This window comes from Coregonus lavaretus (genome assembly GCF_964263955.1).
Source record: "Coregonus lavaretus genome assembly, chromosome: 11".
NCBI classification, from domain to species: Eukaryota; Metazoa; Chordata; class Actinopteri; order Salmoniformes; family Salmonidae; genus Coregonus; species Coregonus lavaretus.
In genome coordinates, this window is record NC_139998.1 from 3,670,218 (window position 1) to 3,697,289 (window position 27,072).

At 43.6% G+C, this 27,072-nt stretch overlaps 1 pseudogene across 1 annotated transcript; it reads right to left on the reverse strand.

Annotated features, from left to right (window-relative positions):
• Positions 1-18,526: 18,526 nt before the first annotated feature.
• LOC311136999 (putative E3 ubiquitin-protein ligase MID2) lies at positions 18,527-25,286 on the reverse strand (annotated as a pseudogene). Its single transcript has 7 exons — positions 24,721-25,286; positions 24,309-24,434; positions 20,275-20,370; positions 19,922-20,023; positions 19,458-19,604; positions 19,241-19,263; positions 18,527-18,680 (listed from the first exon to the last, which is right to left on the reverse strand). The product of its transcript is annotated as a putative E3 ubiquitin-protein ligase MID2 (transcript).
• Positions 25,287-27,072: the final 1,786 nt, after the last annotated feature.

Here is a 27,072-nt window from a genome sequence, read left to right on the forward strand (position 1 = left end):
AAGTGAATGAGGGCGAAGTATCGGGGGTGGTAGGTGTGGTGAAGTTCTCAGAGCCTGAGGCTTGCACCGAGGGTCAGGATAAAGATGAGTCTGAAAAAACAAAGTGGTTTCAGGGTGGGTGAAAACAGAGTTGGGTGCTGTGGAAACGGTGAGGGTAACCAGAAGTGGTCTGGTGATAATTGTTTGTGTTTCTGCTGGTCAGAGGGAGCAGGCGCTCCATGTTAAACGATTGGGGCCAAGAGATGTGACTTGTTTTGTTCTCAAGAAAAGGGTGCCATTGAAAGGAGTGATTTACTGGGATAGCAGTAAATGTGAAAACTGACCAACTGAAGGGGAAGATTCCCGGTGTTTGTGATGCTCATCGTTTGGTGCGATGCAGACAAGGTGGCATGAGTGGAGAAACAGAAGAGTTTGCGTGTTTGCCATACAAAGTGATGTTAGGATATATATAAGTTATCCTGTACGAGCTTTTGTGCCGAATACATTACGTTGTTACAGGTGTCAAGCTTATGGGCATGTGGCAGCAGTGTGTAGGAGGGAGGTTTCTAGGTGTGCAGAAGGGCATGAGATAAAGGAATAGGTAGAATAGGGGAATGTAGTGGTATGTGTTAATTGTAGGGGTGCCCATGGGGCTGGGGAACAGAAATGTCCCATGCGAGAGAGGCAGGTTGAGGTTTCCAGGGTTAGAGTAGTGCAGAAGTTGTCATATGCTGAAGCAGTGAAGAAAGTAGAGGAAGATTGGTCAAGGGGGAGGGATCCTGAGAGGAGTGGTGTGAGTAGTAGATCTGTACCAGTACAGGGGAAAAAACCAACAAGTGATATATGTTTCAGTAAGATAGGATTTTTGGCATTTATAGCAATGGTTATCAACTGTAGTGCAGGGATGGCACTTAAGTCGCAGAAAATAGAGGTTGTGGTGGCAGCTGCAGAGAGGTATTTGGGTGTGCGGGACTTGACATCAGAAGAGTTACAGAGTGGTGGTGTCCCATCCTTTCAGACAAAGGAATGCGTACCATTGAGGAAATAAGTGGTATGTGTTAAATGTAGGTGTGCCCGTGGGGCTGGGGATCAGAAATGTCCGGTGCGAGTGTTACGGATACAGGTATCCTGTGTGTTTTTGTGTTTTTCCTCTCCTTCTGCCCTAATCACAGGTGTCCTGTATGTTCCTGATTGGTGGTCGTTGGGGTGTCTGCTGATTGCTGAGGTGGACCAATCAGTGGACATTCCTCTGCATTGCACCACCTGTTTCTGGTTTTTCAATCACACATCCCATTGTTTAAAAGCCGGTCAGTTGTGTTTGTTGTTAGAGACTTCCGTATGTGAGTATGGATACTGTGGTGTTTTGTGTACTCACTCATTTGCTGGTTACTCTGTTTGGTAACTTTGTTGTGTGTTTTCTGGGAAAAGGGGAATTTAAGCAAGTTGCCCTTGGGCATACATTACCCGAAGGAAGAAAACTGTCCAAAAACACTAGTTAGACCTGAGCGGACCACCCACTGTATTTTTGTATGATTAGCAGTAGCTTAGCGGTTCTTGAGGCAGGCAAGATCAGTTTAGTTTTTTTTTACACTATTGTTTCATTTCTTGGGTCCAGCTCAGCCCCTTTTCCCAAACCTTTACCGTGTGTTCAAAAATAAAAATGTTATGTTTGACGGTAGTTTATGGTTGTCGTGTAGTTTTTGTTCTCACTGTTCCATGCCACAATTCTAATTTGCATGAATTATGTTACGGGTCTCTTGTCCATCCACCCTAGACGTTTAAAGCCACGGGGTTCGTAACAGCGAGAAAGGCAGGTTGAGGTTACCAGGGTTAGAGTACGAGTAGAGCAGAGGGTGTCGTGTGCTGAGGCAGTGAAGAAAGTAGAGGAAGATGGGTCAAGGGGGAGGGATCCTGAGAGGATTCGTGTGAGTAGTAGATCTGTACCAGTACAGAGGGCTAGGCCAATGAGTGATTAGCTTCAGAAAGATTGGCTTTTTAGCCTTCATAGAAATGGTTGTCAACTGTACTGCAGGGATGGAATGTAAGTCGCAGAAAATAGAGGTTGTGGTGGCAGCTGCAGAGGTATTTGGGTGTACGAGATTTGACGTCAGAAGAGTTACAGGGTGTAATGGTGTCCCATCCTTTCAGGCTGTTGGCCTGAGGTAGGACTAGATGGGTTTAAATAGTGGCGTAGGGCGGTGGGGTTTTTAATGAGTGTAGGGTTAGATGGTAGTTGGTGGCAGTAATGCAACATTTTATTGGATGCCAACCGCCGTTAAACCTCATCTCCTTCTCCATGGCCGACGTGATTAAGACATTTAAGCATGTTAACCCCCGCAAGGCTGCCGGCCCAGACGACATCCCTAGCCGCGTCCTCAGAGCATGCGCAGACCAGCTGGCTGGTGTGTTCATGGACATATTCAATCTCTCCTTTTCCCAGTCTGCTGTTCCCACATGCTTCAAGAGGGCTACCATTGTTCCTGTACCCAAGAAAGCAAAGGTAACTGAACTAAATGACTATCGCCCTGTAGCGCTCACCTCTGTCATCATGTAGTGCTTTGAGGGACTAGTCAAGGATCATACTACCTTACCTGCGACCCTAGACTCACTTCAATTTGCTTACCGCCCCAATAGATCCACAGACGATGCAATTGCCATCACACTGCACACTGCCCTATCCCATCTGGACAAGAGGAATACCCATGTAAGAATGCTGTTCATTGACTATAGCTCAGCATTCAACACCATAGTGGTAGGCTTGATTACCAACAATGACGAGACCACCTACAGGGAGGAGGTGAGGGCTCTGGGAGTGTGGTGCCAGGAAAATAACCTCTCACTCAACAAAACAAAGGAGATGATCGTGGATTTCAGGAAACAGCAGAGGGTGCACCCCCCTATCCACATCGACGGGACCGCAGTGGAGAAGGTAGAAAGCTTCAAGTTCCTTGGCGTACACATCACTGACAAACTGAAATGGTCCACCCACGCAGACAGTGTGGTGAAGAAGGCGCAACAGCGCCTCTTCAACCTCAGGAGGCTGAAAAAATGTTGGCTTATCACCTAAAACCCTCACAAACTTTTACAGGTGCACAATTGAGAGCATCCTGTCGGGCTGTATCACCCCCTGGTATGGCAACTGCACCGCCCACAACTGCAGGGCTCTCCAGAGGGTGGTGCGGTCTGCCCTCCAAGACACATACAGCACCCGATGTCACAGGAAGGCCAAAAAGATCATTAAGGACATCAACCACCCGAACCACTGCCTGTTCACCCCACTATCATCCAGAAGGCGAGTTCAGTACAGGTGCATCAAAGCTGGGACCGAGAGAACGAAAAACAGCTTCTATCTCAAGGCCATCAGACTGTTAAATAGCCATCACTAGCACATTAGAATCTGCTGCTGCCTATTGAAATCACTCGCCACTTTAAGAAATGGAACACTAGTCACTTTAATAATGTTTACATATCTTGCACTACTCATCTCATATGTATATACTGCATTATATTCTAAAATATTATTCTGTATCTTAGTCCATGCCGCTCTGTCATTGCTTGTCCATATATGTATATATTCGTAAATCCCATTCCTTACTTTATTGGGTGTATGTTGTGAAATTGTTAGATATTACTGCACTGTCAGAGCTAGAAGCACAAGCATTTCGCTACACCCGCTATAACATCTGCTAAACACGTGTATGTGACAAATAAAATTTGATTTGATGAGCCAGTTTTGTATGTTTTCAACTTGCTCTGCAGTTTAAATAAATTAAGTACTTGTAACAGTTTTTGTTTTCAGTCCTTTTTAAGCCTTTTAAGTGTCAGAGTAACGGCCAGCTCTCTCACAGAGTGAGTTATGAGTGTTAGACACAGAGACCGAAACAGGGAGGCACTAGAGCTGAAACCCAGCACATCCCAGGCCTTGCCAGGCAGAGAGAGGGTTCAGTGAGAGGTAGCTGCCCTTTCCCTTTCCCTTTATCTCTCCCCCTCTGTCTCCTCCTAATTGCTGTGTTCATACATTGATGGTTAATTTGGCCACAGTAAAGGGCATCTCCATTACTGCGTGGGCAGAGTGAATCAGACCGAGGAGATTGTCCCAAATGGCACCCTATTGCCTATGTAGTGCTCTACTTTTGACCAGGGCCCTTTAAAGTAGTGTGCTATATAGGGACTAGGGTATCATTTGGGGCACATCCCAATAATGACACTGGTAGTAAGATTGTGCATTTGCCACCACAATCTCAGGGGTAATAAAGCTGTTGGCAATATGATGCACTACAAGAAGAACAGAAATACAACATATCAATACCATTATTTCAGCTGGTTGCCAGTCTGTTTATCTAACATTCCACTCCTTGTACTCGATGTCATGTGCTAAAGACCTCATGAAATGGAGTACAAGGATTGAATAGCTAAACAGACTGGCAACCAGGCTATAGTTATGCCTCATTCAATGAATACTGCAACCAGACAAGCTATCAGCATGTTAGTACATGTGTGGGTTCAATTTCATTATAAATTATTTATAAATTATTAAAGGGTTTGTCAACGTATTATGTCACATAGCACAACGTCTCCTATCAATTGAGGGTCTAGCAACGGTGACGCCACCTGTCGGAAGACAATGGAGCGTTAGTGTGAAACGTTTGGATTCAACGTCATTAAGTCATCACCTCCATTCAACTCAGACAAGGTCTTTCTATTACACAATATGAAGATCTTGCTCACAGACAGGCAAAAGGGAAAGATGAGCTATTCAGTCATGAAAGTCAATAGAGCCTGCTTTGTGTGAATGGACACACAACAGATTGATTTGGCTGCATGGGGAATAGAGAGGGAAGAAGGAATGGGGAGGTGTGTGTGTACTTTTACTGCAATACGTCTGAGTACCAGAAGTCGTCACAAGGTCATTTTGCCAGTCCTCACTTATAAAAAGGCTATTATTAATATGGTTACTTAGCAGGTCATCTTAATAAATGTATATCAGAAAGTATATTCACTTGTAATGCTTAAAATATTATGTGCATTTGAACTGCTAGTTCTGTTAGCCATTTGCAATCCAGTGTAGATGTTAGCTAGAATGGTTGTAACATATTTTATTTCAGAGTGCTGTATTCAGCAGTTCTGGTGCTTGGAATATTTTAAATGCATTTTTACCTTTTATTAGGCATTTGTGTATAGAATACAGCCGTCAGCTAAGCTTGTCTATCTTACACTATACATATTTTGCTGTCCTGTATAGCTTAGTTGGTAGAGCATGGCGCTTGCTACGCCAGGGTTGTGGGTTTGATTCACAAGGGGGACCAGTATGAAACATTTATGGACTCAATACTGTAAGTCGCTCTGGATAAGATAATCTGCTAAATTACTAAAATGTAAGTATTTTAGGGTTAGGGAAAGTAAGATTTTGAATGGGAATCAATTGTTGTTCCCCAAAAAGTCCTCACAAGTATAGTAATACCCCTCTGTGTGTGGGTGAGGGGAGAACAAGTGTAGAAATGAATAGGCAGGAGCGAGGGAAGAAATTATTAGCCACGTCACCCAACAATAGTATGATCACATCCTCGTCTTCTCCTGGGAGATTTCTTTTGACACTGTTCCACAAGTGGCCTGGTCTGTCAAACACCAGAGACCAGTTTTCTAGTGTGTGTCAGGTCAGTCAGACACCAGACGCTCACCTGAGCTCTACTCTGCAGCTGCCGTTGCCATACCAACAGAGAACAGTCTGGGGGCGCATACACACATGCACACACACACCCCGTAAATATCATTGAGCGGTATGTCTTAGTGCGGTCAATAATAATTATTTTAATCCTAAATAAACAATGACGGGTGTGGTGGAGCGGGAAAGAGAGAGCAGCCATCAACCTATGCTATGCCAGAGGACAGTAATGAAGCACTCTAACAGAGATAGGTAGGAGGAAAAAGCAGTAGAATGAACAGAATTACCTGGGTAGATATGACCCTGGAAATGCTTTGGGACAGAGATATCTGCCAAAGGAAATAGAGCAGGAGTTGATATCTGACACAGTGCTGTAGTTAGTGTACAGAACAGCAGGACCTTGGCACGTACACACGCGTAGCATCACAGCAGTCTACTAAGCCTCTTCTTGACAGCACAGCACACTGGACTGTGAACAGGGTCCTACCTTCAGCTGAAGACTTTAGGCAGCTAATGGCCACACTGGCTTTAATGAGCAGAGACCCCACACACAAGAAAAAGGGGATACCTAGACAGTTGCACAACAATTCATTCAACCAAAATGTGTCTTTAACCCAACCCCTCTGAATCAGAGAGTTGTGGGGGGCTGCCTTAAACAACATCCATGTCATCGGCGCCCGGGTTGTTGGGGGTTACCTGCCTTGCTCAAGGGCAGAACGGCCTTTTTCCACCTTGCCGGCTCAGGGATTTGAACCAGCGACATTTTGGTAACTAGCCCAGCTCGCTTAACTGCTAGCGTACCTACCGCCATGGGTGTGCATACACGCACAGAACCTCCCATGTGAGAAAGATGCACAGAGACTCACAGATGGTGTGTGTGTGTGTGTGTAAGAAACAGCAATAACTGTAAATTGTAAGAGCTGAATGGAATTATAACATCAATAGTGCATTTGTGCAAATGATAACTGACTCACTGTGCAACACTGACAATGTTTACTGTTGGTCAGAGTAATCATTGCTTTGTCTGATGCGTTGTGCATCACAATGAAAAAGGAAGAGATTTGTTTTACATGAAACTCCTCCAGGATAGGAGCTTTCAATTTTGGGGATTTGTGTGTAGTGTTTTGTACTGTTAGGTATTCTTGCACTGTTGAAGCTAGAAACACAAGCATTTCTCTGCACCTGCGATAACATCTGCAAAATATATGTACGCGACCAATAACATTTGATTTGATATGGGAATTCATTTTGAAATTGACAAAAAATACAAAATGAAGAGAAATAAATGCACTATAGGACACTGACAGAGAATACTTTAAAATGAGAAAGGTTTGGTTCAGTACTTTTGAATGTGTATTAGACTCTAGGACAAATGAATCACCAGAGTTAACGCCCCATAATAGGGAATTAGTTTAAATAATTTAGCGAGGTGATATAAAACTGCATGTCTGACTAGAACTCATTGACTTTTAAAATCAACGGAGGAAGAGTTTCTTTTAATTAAGAATTGATCTAAAAGTAAATGTGGCTCATCTCTGAGAGGGGCGAAAGGGAATGCATCTGATCCATCTCTCACCTGTTGCTGCCCAGGTTGAAGTGAAGCTCCGTCATTAGGTCCCCTGTAGCTCAGTTGGTAGAGCATAGCGCTTGCAACGCCAGGGTTGTGGGTTTGTTTCCCACGGGGGGCCAGTATGAAAAATGTATAACTGTAAGTTGCTCTGGATAAGAGCGTCTGCTAAATGACTAAAATGTAAGCTGGAGACTATAGTTGGGGATTGGCTGAGAGGCCAGTAGATAGACAGGGAGAGAGGGAGGGATGGAGAGTGGGAGAGAGAGCAGCCCCAGACCTGCAGACCTGCAGGATCTGAAGCTGAAGGCTGGTTCTGAGTGACCAATAGCTGGGGCTGTTAGCTGGAGATGGAGCCTGTCTCTGGGGTTGAGTGATTAGTAGACGGACAGAGGGAGAGAGGTTAAATTATCCCCTCTCTGACTGGCAGCTGGCCTTCAACTGACATGGCAGACTAGACAACAGCATCTGGAGAGACAACGCGAGAGAGAGAAATCCACTGAGACACATAGCTCGCTGTCCAGCAACTCTAAAAGCATGACTATGGGTGTGAAATTGTTGCCATGGCAGGCCGGTACCCCGGCTTGGTATCAAGTTTGCTATTGGGGGGTAGTGTTCAGAGTTATTATCTATCAGACCACCTGTTATGGGGCTGCTTAGACACAGGTGTTCTCTACCCACTCAAACACCCATTTCTGGAGTTGCAGTTCTGTTCTGTTTTCATATCAATTTACATTCTTACAGTCTTCTCTATAATCAGTGCATGATTCAATGTATTTTACAGAACCATGGAATTGTTACCTAACATAAGATGGATATATAATAAAAAAGATCAGGGCTCTCCAACCTTGTTCCTGGAGAGCTACCGTCCTGTAGCTTTTCACTCCAACCTTAATTAATCAAGTACACCAGACTTAATATTAGCTGGTTGATCAATTGAACCAGGTTAGTTCCAACTGCAGTTGGAGCGAAAACCTACAGGAGGGTAGCTCTCCAGAAACAGGGTTGGAGACCCCTTCTATAGATCAAAGCTTGATTGACACAATAGCTATGGTATGTTGTGTTCCAAACTGATTGTTTCCCCATTGGTTAATGTATTGATTTACACTGCCACCTAGTGTTCGAAGTTTGCAGCTCCAGACTTGTTTTTAATATTTTCCAATGAAGAACATTCAAAACTATAATGAGAAGACATTAGACAACAATTTAACAAAGTGACAATAACCTTACAAGACAGACAAAAATATAAATGCAATTTACTTTTTGTTTTGTTTTTATGTCTCTTGACTTATTCCTCCTATCTAGCTCAGGCAGTGGTAGTCTTGACATAAGAGCATCGTAAACACAGGAAATGGTATTGAACAGTGGTTGGTCTGCATGGCAGAGTTATTCAATAGGTGACATCTTAGGTAGGTTCCATTGGCCCTTGAGATTCACCGTAATAAAATGTTCTAGTTGTAGGTAGCGAAAGAAGTCCTTCTGGTATTTCTGTTTCAGCTGTTCAAAGGACATAAGAATTTTCTCATCATAATAATGTTCCAGAAGAGTGATACCCTTATCAGATCTAATGTTACTATTCTGGAAAAACGTAAGAATCAATTTCTTGTTCCATAGAGGGATTTTAGGGGAAAAAATCCCTCTCGTCTGAACAGCTCATGCAGATTGCACCATGTCATGACAGAATGTATAATTAAAGGGTTGTTTGTGATAGTTTTTATAGATTTCATGTCCCATTTGTAAAACCAATCTGCCCCAGTGTTCACATGTACCTCAAACGTTTCAATGTTCAACCATGAGGGAGAAGGACCATTGTCAAACCTCAGACAGAAATCTAGACTGCGCAGCCTAGTAATATATTCTGAAATTGGGGAGGTTTAAGCCCCCTTGACCGTAATCTATGGTCAGTTTGTCCAGGCTAACCCTAGGAGTTTTGCCGTGCCAGATAAACCATCTGGTCAGCTTGTCGAGAGAGGAAAATAATGCACGGATGAGGAGAGATTGAAACAAATATAGAAATCTGGGCAGGACATTAATTTTAATTACATTAATTCTGTCCAGTAGAGTGAGAGGCAAGTCCATCCATTTCCACAGGCCACCCTCCACCTTTTGCAACAAGCCAGACAGATTGATTTTATAGAGGTTCTTCTTTACCACCCACCATTATGCCCAAATATGTGAAGCCCATAGGCGACCATCTAAAAGGAAACGTATGCTTGATGGTATGATGGTCAAAGACAATGGTAAGATTGAGCTTTTATCAAATTTGACCTTATATCCAGAGAAATAACTATAATACTGTAATAGGTTCTGTACGTGAGAGAGGGAATGTTCTGCGTTCGTTAGAAATAAGATAAGGTTGTCCGCAAAAAGTGATAACTTATGGGTATGGGGGCCCACCTCAAAGCCATGCATGTCAGGGCACGTTCTAATGGTCTCAGCCAATGGTTCAATGGCAAGCGCAAAGAGCTGGGGGCTAATAGGGCAACCCTGTCTGTTTCCCCTATAGAGAGGGAAAGAGGAGGAAGTAATCCCATTGGTAGCAATCCTAGCTTTAGGAGATTTGTAGAGTGATTTAAAAAAGTTTACAAACACAGTGCCTAAACCAAACTTTTCCAAAACGCGAAGAGATATGGCCATTCGACCCTATCAAAGGCCTTTTCGGCATCGAGGGAGACTGTGACACTAGGTATTTTGTTTTTGTTAGTAAGGTGAATTACATCAAAGAATCTTCTGAGATTATTGGAGGACAATCTATGAAATTATGAAGCCAGTCTGATCTGGGTTGACAAACAGGGGGAGGCATGACTCCAGTCTCTTACATGCTACCCAGTCATCACGCGCAAGTTGATTTTGTCCCCCCACACCAGACGCGATCAGGACACGCAGGTGGAAATATCAAAACAAACTCTGAACCAATTATATTAATTTCGGGACAGGTCGAAAAGCATTAAACATTTATGGCAATTTAGCTAGGAAGGTGACCAAGAACCAGATGGTCACGCTGACAGAGCTCCAGAGTTCCTCTGTGGAGATGGGAGAACTTTACAGAAGGACAACCATCACTGTAGCACTCCACCAAATCAGGCCTTTATGGTAGTGACCAGACAGAAGCCACTCCTCAGCAAAAGGCACATGACAGCCCACTTGGAGTTTGCCAAAAGGCACCTAAAGGACTCAGACCATGAGAAACAAGATTATCTGGTCTGATGAAACCAAGGTTGAACTCTTTGGCCTAAATGCCAAGCGTCACGTCTGGAGGAAACCCGGCACCATCCCTACGGTGAAGCATGGTGGTGGCAGCATCATGTTGTGGGGATGTTTTTCAGCAGCAGGGACTGGGAAACTAGTCAGGATTGAGGCAAAGGTGAACGGAGCAAAGTACAGCGAGATCCTTGATGAAAACCTGCTCCAGAGCGCTCAGGACCTCAGACTGGGGCATTTGTTCACCTTCAACTAGGACAACGAACCTAAGCACACAGCCAAGACAACGCAGGAGTGGCTTCATGTCACGTTCGTTGAGTACAGGATTGGACCAAGGTGCAGCGTGGTATGCGTACATGTTTTTTATTGAATAAACACTGAACAAAACAACAAAGCAATGTAACGTGAAGTTCTAAAGGCTAACATCAAACAAGCCAAACACACAGAAACAAGATCCCACAACATAGGTAGGCAACATGGCTGCCTAAGTATGATCCCTAATCAGAGACAACGATCGACAGCTGCCTCTGATTGGAAACCACACCTGGCCAACATAGATATACAAACATAGAATGTACACCCTGACCAAACCAACAAGAAACAACAGGCATTAAAGGTCAGGGCGTGACACTTCAGGATAAGTCTCAATGTCCTTGAGTGGCCCAGCCAGAGCCCGGACTTGAGCTCGATCGAACATCTCTGGAGACCTGAAAATAGCTGTGCAGCGACGCTCCCCATCCAACCTGACAGAGCTTGAGAGGATCTGCAGAGAAGAATGGGAGAAACTCCCCAAAAACAGGTGTGCCAAGCTTGTAGCGTCATACCCAAGAAGACTCGAGGCTGTAATCACTGGCAAAGTTGCTTCAACAAAGTATTGAGTAAAGGGACTGAATACTTATGTAAATGTAATCAGTTTTTTATTTTTTATAAATTCGCAAACAAATCTAAAAACCTGTTTTTGCTTCGTCATTATGGGGTATTGTGTGTAGATTGATAATACAAAACTATTTAATCCATTTTAGAATAAGGCTGTAACGTCGAAAGTCCATCATTACTTTAAGACATGAAGGTCAGTCAATCTGGAAAATGTGAAGAACTTTGAAAGTTTCTTCAAGCGCAGTCGCAGCATCCATCAATCACTATGATGAAACTGGCTCTCATGAGGACCGCCACAGGAAAGGAAGACCCAGAGTTACCTCTGCTGCAGAGGATAAGTTCATTAGTTACCAGCCTCAGAAATTGTAGCCCAAATAAGTTATTCACAGAGTTCAATTAACAGACATCTCAACATCAACTATTCAGAGGAGATTGCGTGAAACAGGGCTTCATGGTCGAATTGCTGCAAAGAAACCACTACTAAAGGACACCAGTAAGAAGAAGAGACTTGCTTGGGACAAGAAACACGAGCAATGGACATTAGACTGGTGGAAATCTGTTCTTTGGTCTCGAGTCCAAATTTGAGATTTCTGGTTCCAACCGCTGTGTCTTTGTGAGACGCAGTGTAGGTGAACGGATGGTCTTCACAAGTGTAGTTCCCACCTTGAAGCATGGAGGAGGTGTGATCGTGCTTTGCTGGTGACACTGTCAGTGATTTATTTAGTGGGACAATCATTTGTTTTTCAAAAGGACAATGACCCAAAACACACATCCAGGCTGTGTAAGGGCTATTTGACCAAGAAGTGATGGAGTGCTGCATCAGATGACCTGGCCTCCACAATCCCCCGACCTCAACCAAATTGAGATCGTTTGGGATGAGTGGACCACAGAGTGAAGGAAAAGCAGCCAACAAGTGATCAGCATATGTGGGAACTCCTTCAAGACTGTTGGTAAAGCATTCCAGGTGAAGCTGGTTGAGAGAATGCCAATGCAGCATTCTGCATTCTAACTAAAGTTATATGACAGTGTACTGCAATCTTTTTTTGTAAGGGTCCTTTCTTGAAACATTCATTTCTTAACAGCCTTATCTATAATTGACATGTTTGCGCAGTGGAGAACATATAGGCCTTCAGTGTGTGACAGGTTTGTGATTCTGAAAGGACAGCATCCGTAATACCAGCTCACTCATGTAGGCGAGTGCACTTGTAAAACAGAAAAAGGGCCAGCGGTGTAGTGGAGGGTATATACGCAGATATAAACCGTATACCCACTTTTTCAGTGGGCATTGTGTATACCCTACTGATGTGTATCAAAGTAGTGTAGTGGAGGTATACGACCAGTGGCGATTTTAGCATGTAAATCTCAGTGGGGCAAGCTCCCAACATTGTTTTCAGATGCATGCCAGCAAACCCACTACACAACACACACTAAACAATACATTAATTGCACTATAACGGTGACAAATGGTGCACACAAACTGTTATGGCCTACATAAAGCTGTCCCAACAGCAGAGCTTTCTTTTCAGTGAATCCTTACCACTGCTACACCTGGCTATCAGCGGAGCCTTGTTTGGCAGTGAAACAGTTCCTTCTGCCTCATTTACTGCCTTTAAAAAAACATAGCTGATATGGCTGACTTGCTTAAACAAATGTGGTTTCTACTGACAATTGAGATGTACAAACTATGGCATAAGGGAACAACGAGCGGATAAGAGACAATCCGTAATTTCTATTAAGATAATGAGCGAGCCAGGACGGACGTAGTCAATATAACTTTGTTCAGCATTTTTTAAATGTACAGCGACAGAATTCAGAACATGGGCCGTTCTTAAGGTATTCTCCCTGTACACCAAGTCAGAACAGTAGGCTAAGTTATAATGGGAAAAGGGACAAAATTATTAGGTTGAGGCACATGGGCTACTAACAGCTTTCTACACAACATACACTTAGTATTACTTAGCTACATTATACATATCTCCCTGGCATATTACATCATTTATGCAGCAGACAATACAATACATTTTTGGAGTCACCTTCTGGCACGTGGTCCTTGATGGCACATTTTGTCTTCAAAGTCTGGCATTCTCAGGTGGAATCATAACAGTGATCTTCAGGTCGGAGCTCTAGAAAGAGGCTGAGTTCCCGACTTGGGATTCCGAGTTGGATGACCGCTCAAAACGTATTTTCCCAGTCGGAGCTAGGTTTTCCCCCGAGTTCCCAGTTGTCTTGAACGCGGCAGAAGTCATGCTGGATTGACAGCATGGCCAATGTATCCAAACTTTTCTGTTCCATGGTGTTGAATGTTTATCCTTTTAAGCTTGTAAAAGAGACCCTTAAACCTAGACTTGGAACACACCCACTCCACTGAATAGCAGGCTAGTGATTGCTTTGCAACGCTTGCAGTTAGCCACTGATTCCTTCCAAACCACTAATTGTTGAATTTACTATTTCTAACTTGTAGTGTAATGATTATGTCCAATGGCCGATGAGCACTGGAACGTTTTATATACAATTTCTCTTCATATGACAAGGATGGAAAAGGATTTGCCAGTAGATTGGCGACGTAATTCATGATGATGACTGCTTGTCTATCTAAAATTTTGAAAGTATGATGCTGACAATATCAGTCCAATCAAAAATACAGTAGATATAACGTGATTTGATGTCATTTTATCTGTGGCCAATGACCTTGAGCCTTCTTGGATGGGCACTTCTAATGAAACTCAATGGCAGCACCCAAGGGGATGGAATTTGAGCTCTCCCCATAGATTTTGCGGTGATGTAGTGTCCCCATGAGTGACAGAACACTGAGCCAATCACGGCGCAACAAGAGAACATTACCAACCCCTACTCTCCGTATTTTCTGCTGGCTGCCCCACCACCACCACAGAAAGCACTGAGCTAGGCTGAAACACCTGCATTTTGGAGCTGCCTTACTCAAGAAAGCAAAAAAGAGACCATGTTTGTACGCGGCTTTATTAACTGATATTTGACATGTATTAATGCCAAGCTAATAGGCTAGCGTATTTATTTATGTAGCAAGCTAAAAAAAAACATGGACATTAACGTTAGCTAGCTAGCTGCTAGGAGGGTGTCATGTCATGCCATTGGAAGAGTGGGTGAGTAACTTACTTTTTCCCCTCATATCATTTTGCGGTGGCTATACACAGCTAGAGATGCAGGTGTAATTTGGTTAGGTAGCAAGAACTTGAACGACTGTTATCCAGTTAGCATATCTCATCCATTCACAAATTCACTCTGGCTATCTACTCCGATTTCAGAGCACTCTCGTCTGAGTGTGCCAGAGCGCAGAACAACTGACAAATGTATGAACGCAAAACACCCGCTGAATATGACCGGTGTCAGTAAATGTAGGCAAAAAAAAGTAATAGCTAGTCAAGAACACTGTAGATAACATGTAAACAGCCTAACCAGCTCTGCTATGGCGAGTAAAATGGTCAGATTGAGGTCTTCTCTCATTTGTGTCTGGAAGTAGCTAGCTAGTAAGCTAGCCAACTTCAGCCAGTTAGCTTTGGTGCTTGGTTGGGACAAGCATGCACTGGCAGGAAAGCTGCAGACGGACAAGTAGGCTACAATTCCCCATCGTTTATCGTTGCAATTCTGACGGCCAACTAGCTAAAAAAGTTTGAGAGGTTTTATCCAATGTACCTTCATTAGATTTTAGCTCATCTTGCTCTGGTTATCATTAGTTGTTGATCTTGTTGATGTGCATAACTGAGGGAGAGAGAGCCTACCTTTTCATGGTTTTTGATCAATAGGACTGTAAAATTCCCAAATGTAAGAGGACTCCTGTGGTGTTTACATATTTGCAGGAATTCACTCAGGTGTATTCAGTGGCTTTTGGCGAATTCATTCTAATTATCTAAAGTCGCGCTGTTGCAACTGCTGTAAACACACAGTCCAATTCAAAGTAAATGATGGCAGGCCCGTGTGGCAAATGGCTTGTTTGTATAACGGCCTACTGTAGCTCTGATTGGCTATAGCGCACCGGTCTGTGTAGACTCCGGTCCTGGACAAGATTTTATTTGGTTTATTTCAGCAGTGTCTATTAATTGTCCAAACTCGCGGCCTCTTTCCCACTCTATATTGCTATAGAATTTTCACAAATGCTTTAGTATACGTAATCCCCAAACATTCGAAGAATATGAAAACGGGGGGGGTAAATGAACAGATTTGAATGAGATTTCATGTTGCTGTCAGTTCAACTTTAAATGCAACGTTTCACACACAAGTTATTTTCAAAGAGATGGCTAACAGCAAGAGTGCTGCAATAAAAAAACACAGTTCCACTCACCAGATGATCATTTGAAACTTAACTTCTTGTTGAAAGTTATTCTTGAAAAGGGAGAAGCTAACAAATTAGCAACAACATCCTCTTTGATAAGACCTGCTGCAACCGCTGCAAACTAGCCAACAACAAAAGCTAGCTAGCTAGACCATGGCAAAACTACTGCTCGCTATTGTGCAGTGACCTGTTGGCCTTCAAGAAGGCAGACGTTTCCATGAGTTTTTGTAAAAACGGTCCCACTCATTATGTAAAAATGTGATTGGTTGATTCCACTGTCACTCCCAAATTTTGCCCTAATACAGTTGAATGGCAGATGCCTTGATCTAGCTTCTGATGGCCTAGCCAATGGCAGACTTAGCTAGCTAGATTTATCTCCCCAGAGACAGCCTTCTCTGAAGGCGTAAAGGCCCATTGTTCCCCACTGTGTTTGGGTTAGTAATAATTTGTATAGTGGCTCTATTTTCCCCTCACCATGCATTTTCACTATTCCGAATGTCTAAAGAATCCATGTTGTTCTGAAATATGAACACAGAAATACTGGACATTTAGAACTCTTATTATGGGGGTGATTTGAGAAAATGACAATCATGGTCTTGAATTGGACTCGCATTTTTCGAATCTCGGCCTACAAATAATATTGTAGACTGCAAATTGACCGCAACAAGCCCAAACAGATATAATATTTGACTAAAATATAATAATTTCAAACCTTGCTTACATTTGATTACGATCACATTCGTAAAGTATTCAGACCGCTTGACTTTTTCCAAATGTTTTACGTTACAGCCTTGTTCTAAAATTGATGAAATACATTCCTTTATCAATCTACACACAATACCCCATAATGACAAAGTGAAAACAGTTTTTGTATTTTTGCAAATTTATTCAAACAAAAAACAGAAATACCTTATTCACATAAGTACTCAGACCCTTTGCTATGAGACTTGAAATTGAGCTCCAGTGCATCCTGTTTCCATTGATCATCCTTGATGTTTCTACAACTTGATTGGAGTCCACCTGTGGTAAATTCAATTGATTGGACATGATTTGGAAAGGCACACACCGTTCAATGTAAGGTCCCACAGTTGACAGTTGATGTCAGAGCAAAAACAAAGCCATGAGGTCAAAGGAATTGTCTATAGAACTCTGGATTGTGTCGAGGCACAGATCTGGGGAAGGGTACTAAAACATTTCTGCAGCATTGAAGGTCCCCAAGAACACTGTGGCCTCCATCATTCTTAAATGGAAGAAGTTTGGAACCATCAAGACTCTTCCTAGAGCTGGCCGCCTGGCCAAACTGAGCAATCGGGGGAGAAGGGCCTTGGTCAGGGATGTGACCAAGAACTCGATGGTCACTCGGACAGAGCTCCAGAGTTCCTCTGTGGAGATGGGAGAACTTTACATAACGACAACCATCTATGCATCACTCCACCAATCAGGCCTTTATGGAAGACAGGCCAGAAGGAAGCCACTCCTCAGTAAAAGGCACATGACAGCCCGCTTGGAGTTGGCCAAAAGGCACTTAAAGGACTCTCAGACCATGAGAAACAAGATTCTCTGGTCTGATGAAACCAAGGTTGAACTCTTTGGCCTGAATGCCAAGCCTCACTTCTGGAGGAAATCTGGCACCATCCCTACGGTGAAGCATGGTGGTGGCAGAATCATGCATTTGGGATGTTTTTCAGCGGCAGGGACTGGGAGACTAGTCAGGATCAAGGCAAAGATGAACGGATCAAAGTAAAGAGAGATCCTTGATGAAAACCTCAGGACCTCAGACTGGGGCGAAGGTTTACCTTCCAACAGGACAACGACCCTAAGCACCCAGCCAAGACAATGCAGGAGTGGCTTCGGGACAAGTCTCCGAATGTCCTTGAGTGGCCCAGCCAGAGGCCGGACTTGAACCCGATCTAACATCTCTGGATAGACCTGATAATAGCTGTACAGCAACGCTCCCCATCCAACCTGACAGAGCTTGAGAGGATCTGCAGAGAAGAATGGGAGAAACTCCCCAAATACAGGTGTGCCAAGATTGTAGCGTCATACCCAAGAAGACTCAAGGCTGTAATCGCTGCCAAAGCTGCTTTAACAAAGTACTGAGGAAAGGGGATTGAATACTTATATAAATGTGATTTCAGTTATTTTTTATATAAATATGCCAAAAATTCTAAAAACCTGTTTTTGCTTTTGTAATTATGGGGTATTGTGTGAAGAATGATAATATAACAATTATTGAATCCATGGTCTAAGGCACTGCATCGCAGTGCTATCTATGCCACTAGAGATCCTGGTTAGAATCCAGGCTCTGTCGCGCAATTGGCCCAGCGTCGTCCAGGGTAGGGGAGGGAATGGCCGGCAGGGATGTAGCTCAGTTGATAGAGCATGGTGTTTGCAATGCCAGGGTTGTGGGTTCGATTCCCACATGGGGGTATGAAAAAAATAAAAATAATGTATGCACTAACTGTAAGTCGCTCTGGATAAGAGCGTCTGCTAAATGACTAAAATGTAATGTAAATGTAAATTTTAGAATAAGGCTGTAACGTAACAAAATGTGGAAAAACTCAAGGGGTCTGAATACTTTCCGAATGCACTGAATCTCTCTATATTACGTGTGGGAATACTTTGGAACAGATTTCTAAAATTAAAATCACTTAGAGCTGATTTGCTGGTGTTTTTACAGTCTTTATCCTGAATAAAAAGTGTTATGTTTGGGAAAAATCCAATACAACCCATTACGGAGTCTACGCTCCATATTGTCAAGCATTGTGGTGGCTGCATCATGTTATGGGTATGCTTGTAATTATTAAGGACTGGAGAGTTTTTCAGGATAAAAAATAAACGGAATGGAGCTAAGTATAGGCAAAATCCTAGCTGAAAATCCACTTCCTTTTGAGTAAGGAGCTGGTATGGTTTAGGTACTCTATGAGATTGGGAGTCACTTACAGAGCAGTCGGAAAGGGTCCCGTTCAGGCAGGGAGATGACCACAGAGTTTAGCCTCCTCTCAGTTCACTCCTGCAGGCATCTCAGCCAGGCTCTGTCCACCTCCTCTGGAGCCTCCAGCTCCTCCACAGAACAGATCTCCAACACACTGGGGGGTTGGGAGGGGAGGAGGAGGAGGGGATAGAAGACATGAGGTTTACTATGACAGCAGCAATACTAGCTAGTAGCTAAAGGGACCTGCAATTGTGTTGATTTAACTCCATCATGTCCGCACGCACACATATGCCTATGTCCTGGGTCTTGGGCGTGTGGGTATCTATTACTACCCTCATTATTCTGCAAATTACTAAACTACTAGTAACTTTACCAACCATTATCTTCTTAATGTTGCGGTAAGTGAATTTTGCTGATCTACAAAAAAGTAGAATAAATATTTTCACCAATGCAGTAAATCTGGATTAGTGGTCTGAGTAATTTTTTTTATGACGTAAAGCATCTTATATAAGAGAGCTTAGATGAGGATTTCTTCCTAAATGCTGTCTACTCACCACACGGACTCATAGTTGTATCAGTTCTGCTGACTTGGTAGGATACACTTTTTTTTGCTATTCAGATGTTTTAAGGGAAGCGAAGCGCTTCCTCTTTAATTTAACATTCCATAACTTTGGGCCTATATGACAAGTATGATAAGTCATAACAGTTGCTTACTATTTTGTTATCTTGCTGTACTCCTGTCAAGAACAAAATACAAGTTTTTATAATGTTGGTGACATTTTTTTAAAATAATAGATCAAAAAGATGGATTCATAGACATAACTTTTTGTATGTATATTCAGAGTAAATGTATGTAAACCTGTCTGGTGTGCTTGCTAGCATATTCTCTCACATGTACCCATACACTATATTAATTGTAGTGGCACCCTACCATGATGAAGGCCTGCTCCTGTACGCGTGCAGCCCCCATGGCATCGGCCAGCCCCTCCAGAGCATGGAGACCCTGTTGGAGGGAGCTCAGGTTCTCCTTTATCTGGCTGAGCTGGCTCTCCAGACCCCCTACCGTCCTGCTCTCATCCTGGGTGTACACACACACACACACACACACACAATGAAAAGGGGACTAGTCCAGCACTGACTTGATTCAATTGCAATTTAAGCTTCTAGGCAACATGTCCTACTTGATCACACATATGTTTTGGCTTACGCCTTCCTCAATGGATTTTTGACTTGGAACCAGCCTCATCGCGGCGTTCGCCATTCTGTTTTACTGCACGTATAGAATGCTGAACTCAGCAATCATGCTGCTTTCACCAGGCTAGACTTCAAGCACCCTTTCATTGTTTTTACACTAGAGGATAGAGTTGAGCATGTTAGGGTTAGGGTTCTCTTTACCTGGGTCACACACAGCAGAACCATGGCCTCCTCCTGCTCCAAGGCCTCCCGCATGGTCCCATACTGCTGCTGCACTCCGGCACGTGCCTTACCCAACAACACCTGGGGAGAGGAGGGGACATGGGGAACACACAAGATGTATAAAATAACCACAATGGAAATCAGAGGACCACAATGGAAATCAGAGGACCACAATGGAAATCAGAGGACCACAATGGAAATCAGAGGACCACAATGGAAAGACGTGGTAAAAGAGTATGTTATCCTCAATGATTTAAAATGTATCCACTTCTGTGGCTGGAATTTTTTTAAACGGTCAAATAAATTAGATCCACTTATCTACAGCTTCTAACCTGGTAGCCCAGTTTCTTCTCTGTCAGCTCAGCCACTCTGCTCATTAATGAATGTTCTGTTTCCTGCATCTTCTTCATGTCCTCTTTCAGGTTCCCCTGCAAAAAAACAGATCATGATCCTTCCGTCACTGATGTCAATAGAAAACGTGTGCTTGCTTTTGTCTTCAGACTAATGTATTCATACCTCAACATTGACTGGTGATACGGCTTGAGAGCTTCAAGTTCTTCGGCGTCCACATCACTAAGGATCTATCATGGTCCAAACACACCAACACAATCGTGAAGAGGGCAGGACAACGCCTCTTCCCCCTCAGGAGGCTGAAAAGATTTGCATGGACCCTCAGATCCTCAAAATGTTATACAGCTGCACTATTGAGAGCATCTTGCCTAGCTGCATAACCACTTGTTATGGCAACTGCTTGGCATCCAACCGCAAGGCGCTACAGAGGGTAGTGTGTATGGCCCAGTACATCACTGGGGCCGAGCTCCCTGCCATCCAGGACCTCTAGACTAGGCGTGTCAGAGGAAGGCCCTGAAAATTGTCAAAGACTCCAGCCACCCAAGTCATAGACTGTTCTCTCTGCTACCGCACGGCAAGCGGTACCGATGCACCAAGTCTGGAACCAACAGTACCCTGAACAGCTTCTACCCCTAAGCCAAAAGACAGCTAAATAGTTAACCAAATAGCTACCTGGACCATCTGCATTGACCCTTTTTGAACTAACTTTTTGTACTCATCACATATGCTGCTGCTACTGTTTACTACCTGTCACTTTATTCCTAGTTATATGTACATATCTACCTCAATTACCTCGTACCCCTGCAAATCGACTTAGTACTGGTACGCCTTGTATATAGCCAAGTTATCGTTACTCATTGTGTATTTATTATGTATTTTACTTTTCTATTGTTTGTTTTTGTTCCATTGTCTTTCTCTCTGCATTGTTGGGACGGGCCCGTAAGTAAGTATTCAATGTTAGTCCACACCTGTTGTTCACGAAGCATGTGAAAAATACAATTTGATTTGATACTGTGTGTGAATGTGTACGATCATTTTATAAGAAAGTTTGCAAGTAAATATTTCACTGTACTGTTTACACCTGCTGTATCCTGTGCACGTGACAAACGTAGATTTTATTTACAGTGAGCTCGTAAAGTATTGGGACAGAGACACATTTTCTTTTTTGGCTCTGTACTCCAGCACTTTGAAATGATACAATGACTATGAGGTTAAAGTGCAGACTGTCAACTTTAATTTGAGGGTTAGGATCCTGTAGGTTCATGCTCTACAACATTCGCAGAGTACGACCCTACCTTACACAGAAAGCGGCACAGGTCCTAATCCAGGCACTTGTCATCTCGCGTCTAGATTACTGCAACTCACTGTTGGCTGGGCTCCCTGCCTGTGCTATTAAACCCCTACAACTTATCCAGAACGCTGCAGCCCATCTGGTGTTCAACCTTCCCAAGTTCTCTCATGTCACCCCGCTCCTCTGCACACTCCACTGGCTTCCAGTTGAGGCTCGCATCTACTACAAGACCATGGTGCTTGCCTACGGAGCTGTGAGGGGAACGGCACCTCCTTACCGTCAGGCTCTGATCAGACCCTACACCCAAACGAGGGCACTACGTTCATCCACCTCTGGCCTGCTAGCCCCCCTACCTCTACGGAAGCACAGTTCCCACTCAGCCCAGTCAAATCTATTCGCTGCTCTGGCACCCCAATGGTGGAACAAGCTCCCCCACGACGCCAGGACAACGGAGTCGCTGACCACCTTCCAGAGACACTTGAAACCCTACCTCTTTAAGGAATACCTGGAATAGTATAAAAGTAATCCTTCTACCCACCCCCCATAAAAAAATAAAGTGGTTGTCCCACTGGCTATCATAAGTTGAATGCACCAATTTGTAAGTCGCTCTGGATAAGAGCATCTGCTAAATGACGTAAATGTAAAAATTTTCATCCATAAATCAGGTGAACAGTTTAGAAATTACACCACTTTTTGTACATAGTCTCTCGACCCCCCCTTCCCCGCAATGATTACATAAAGCATGTGATGCACAAATATCATACCCCCAAGACACGCTAACCTCTCACTATTACAACAACAGTGGAGGTTAGCATTTTTGGGGTGTATGATATTTGTGCGTCTAACTTTCATTCATCATTATTCACGATTAATTCAGGATTATCCAATCATGGTAGCATCCAAATTAATGTAGAAGTGTTTAGAAACATATTATATTCTTATTTACAATAAAAGTGACTCTAAAATGACACAATACATTATTTACCATTCATTTCTATTGGACACAAAATAATCTGAAACACAAGCAACACAAACAGCAAATGCATCCAACGAGTTTGTAGAGTCACATGCTTGATGTAATGATTGTGTGATAGGAATATGGGACCAAATACTAAACTTCTGACTACTTTAGAAGTGAATTTGTCCTAATATTTTTGGTCCCCTAAAATGGGGGGAATACACCAAATGCAGTGCATTCGGAAAGTATTCAGACCCCTTCACTTTTCCACATTTTGTTACGTTACAAACTTATTCTAAAATTGATTAAATTACATTTTATCCTCATCAATCTACACACAATACCCCATAATGACAAAGTGAAAACAGTTTTTGTATTTTTGCAAATTTATTAACACTAAAAAACTGTCTATATTAGGTCCAACAGTTGACAGTGCATGTCAAAGCTAAAACCAAGCCATGAGGTCGAAGGAATTGTCCGTAGAGCTCCGAGACAGGATTGTGTCGAGGCACAGATCTGGGGAAGGGTACTAAAAAAATTCTGCTGCATTGAAGGTCCCCTAGAACACAATGGCCTCCATTATTCTTAAATGGAAGAAGTTTGGAACCACCAAGACTCTTCCTAGAGCTGGCCACCTGGCCAAACTGAGCAAATGGGGGAGAAGGGCCTTGGTCAGGGAGGTGACCAAGAACCTGATGGTCACTCTGACAGAGCTCCTGAGTTCCTCTGTGGAGATGGGGGAACCTTCCAGAAGGACAACCATCTCTGCAGCACTCCACCAATCAGGCCTTTATGGTAGAGTAGCCAGACGGAAGCCACCCCTCAGTAAAAGCTACGACAGCCTGCTTGGAGTTTCCCAAAAGGCACTTAAAGGACTCTCAGACCATGAGAAACAAGATTTTCTGGTCTGATGAAACCATGACTGAACTCTTTGACCTGAATACAAAGTGTCACGTCTGGAGGAAACCTGGCACCATCCCTACGGTGAAGCCTGGTGGTGGCAGCATCATGCTGTGGGGATGTTTTTCAGCTGCAGGGACTGGGAGACTAGTCAGGATCGAGGGAAAGATGAACGGAGCAAAGTACAGAGAGATCCTTGATGAAAACCTGCTCCAGAGCGCTCAGACTGGGGCGAAGGTTCAGCTTCCAACAGGACAGTGACCCCAAGCACACAGCCAAGACAACGCAGGAGTGGCTTGCGACAACTCTCTGAATGTTCTTGAGTGGCCCAGCCAGAGCCCGGACTTGATCCCGATCGAACATCTCTGGAGAGACGTGAAAATAGCTGTGCAGTGACGCTCCCCATCCAACCTGACAGAGCTTGAGAGGATCTGCAGAGAAGAATGGGAGAAACTCCCCAAATACAGGTGTGCTAAGCTTGTAGCGTCATACCCAAGAAGACTTAAGGCTGTAATCGCTGCCAAAGGTGCTTCAACCAAGTACTGAGCAAAGGGTCTGAATAATTATGTAAATGTGATATCATTTTTTATTTATTTACAAACATTTCTAAAAACCTGTGTTTGCTTTGTTATTATGGGGTATTGTGTGTAGATTGATGAGGGGGAAAAAACGATTTTAGAATAAGGCTGTAATGTAACAAAATGTGGATAAAGTCAAGGGGTCTGAATACTTTTGTCCTCAGAACAGTCTCAATTCGTCGGGGCATGGACTCAACAAGGTGTCAAAAGCATTCGACAAGGATGTGTCACTGTCCCAATACTTTTGGAGCTCACTGTAAGTGTGTGTTTTGTCCCCGCCTCTCTCACCCTCAGCTCCCTCTCGGATACTGATGCAGCTATGCTCCCGGTGCAACCCTATCACGGTACACACGGTACACACATACGCTACACTGCCGGCAGTAGATCCAGTTCATCCCCTGGTGTTCAGAGCACCTGATGATGATAAATGTTTTATTGTTATTTGACAACTGTCAGCAACAACCTGAATTACATGCACAATTTACCATGAAATGATTCATTACAAATTATTAGAAGATGCAATATTTTAGTGTCATGTCAACCAAAGGTGTTAGGAATTTGACTTAGTGCAGCTCATAAAAAACGTACATGAATTTTCATAGACTATAAATAAATACCACAGAGCACATGGTATAAAAAAGTTAGGTGAGTACAAGTTTACAAAACACCCTAAATATACTGAATAACACTGAAACTTTACCTCCAGGGTGATATATCCTCCATGGGAAGCAACAGGGTGTGGCTCTGGAACACAGGTGACTCCAGGTGGGGGCGGAGGTGTTCGGAGCACATGGAGGCTCCACACACCAAGCAGGTCTTCACAGCAAGGAGAGAGCCCTGCCTGGGGCAGTTGTGGCAGGGCAGGGGTGTTTCGCTGGAGGTCTGGCGGCTGGGGCCGGAAGTCCGGTTGTTGGCAGCACGGGTAGGAGAGGTGGGTGTGCTGATTTGACCAGGGGATCTGTAGGGGATCTCTGGAAGTGGCTCCCTCTCAGTTTCAGCTTTCTCCTTTGCAGGGGTCACTAAACGTAAATGGTTTGTTTGGGTTGTTTCAGCAGATTTCTTGGTGGGTGTCAGGGGTTCTCTTGCAGGGGGTGGCAGTGGGTCCAGTTCGATGAAGGTGACTGTTCTTGGCGATGTGTTGTTGATGCTACACATGTTACCTGCTGCTGCTGGTTCAGGTGATTTTTTAGGTTCATTCATGGGTTCACTTGTAAGAGGTACTCTTGCAGCAGAGGGTGTGTCCTGCTCATTGGGTTTCTCTCTCATAGGGATATACAGTGAGGGAAAAAAGTATTTGATCCCCTGCTGATTTTGTACGTTTGCCCACTGACAAAGACATTATCAGTCTATAATTTTAATGGTAGGTTTATTTGAACGGTGAGAGACAGAATAACAACAACAAAAATCCAGAAAAACGCATGTCAAAAATGTTAAAAATGGATTTGCATTTTAATGAGGGAAATAAGTATTTGACCCCCTCTCAATCAGAAAGATTTCTGGCTCCCAGGTGTCTTTTATACAGGTAACGAGCTGAGATTAGGAGCACACTCTTAAAGGGAGTGCTCCTAATCTCAGTTTGTTACCTGTATAAAAGACACCTGTCCACAGAAGCAATCAATCAGATTCCAAACTCTCCACCATGGCCAAGACCAAAGAGCTCTCCAAGGATGTCAGGGAAAAGATTGTAGACCTACACAAGGCTGGAATGGGCTACAAGACCATCGCCAAGCAGCTTGTTGAGAAGGTGACAACAGTTGGTGCGATTATTCGCAAATGGAAGAAACACAAATTAACTGTCAATCTCCCTCGGCCTGGGGCTCCATGCAAGATCTCACCTCGTGGAGTTGCAATGATCACGAGAACGGTGAGGAATTAGCCCAGAACTACACGGGAGGATCTTGTCAATGATCTCAAGGCAGCTGGGACCATAGTCACCAAGAAAACAATTGGTAACACACTACGCCGTGAAGGACTGAAATACTGCAGCGCCTGCAAGGTCCCCCTGCTCAAGAAAGCACATATACAGGCCCGTCTGAAGTTTGCCAATGAACATCTGAATGATTCAGAGGAGAACTGGGTGAAAGTGTTGTGGTCAGATGAGACCAAAATGGAGCTCTTTGGCATCAACTCAACTCGCCGTGTTTGGAGGAGGAGGAATGCTGCTTAAGACCCCAAGAACACCATCCCCACCATCAAACATGGAGGTGGAAACATTATGCTTTGGGGTTGGGACAGGACAACTTCACCGCATCAAAGGGACGATGGACAGGGCTATGTACCATCAAATCTTGGATGAGAACCTCCTTCCCTCAGCCAGGGCATTGAAAATGGGTCGTGGATGGGTATTCCAGCATGACAATGACCCAAAACACACGGCCAAGGCAACAAAGGAGTGGCTCAAGAAGAAGCACATTAAGGTCCTGGACTGGCCTAGCCAGTCTCCAGACCTTTATCCCATAGAAAATCTGTGGAGGGAGCTGAAGGTTCGAGTTGCCAAACGTCAGCCTCAAAACCTTAATGACTTGGAGAAGATCTGCAAAGAGGAGTGGGACAAAATCCCTCCTGAGATGTGTGCAAACCTGGTGGCCAACTACAAGAAACGTCTGACCTCTGTGATTGCCAACAAGAGTTTTGCCACCGAGTACTAAGTCATGTTTTGCAGAGGAGTCAAATACTTATTTGCCTCATTAAAATGCAAATCAATTTATAACATTTTTGACATGCGTTTTTCTGGATTTTTTTGTTGTTATTCTGTCTCTCACTGTTCAAATAAACCTACCATTAAAATTATAGACTGATCATGTCTTTGTCAGTGGGTAAACGTACAAAATCAGCAGGGGATCAAATACTTTTTTCCCCTCACTGTAGATCTACATTGTAGAATAATAGTGAAGACATCAAAACTATGAAATAACACATATGGAATCATGTAGTAACCCAAAAAGTGTTAAACAAAGCCACCATTTGCCTTGATGACAGCTTTGCACACTCTTAGCATTCTCTCAACCAGCTTTACCTGGAAAGCTTTTTCAACAGTCTTGAAGGAGTTCCC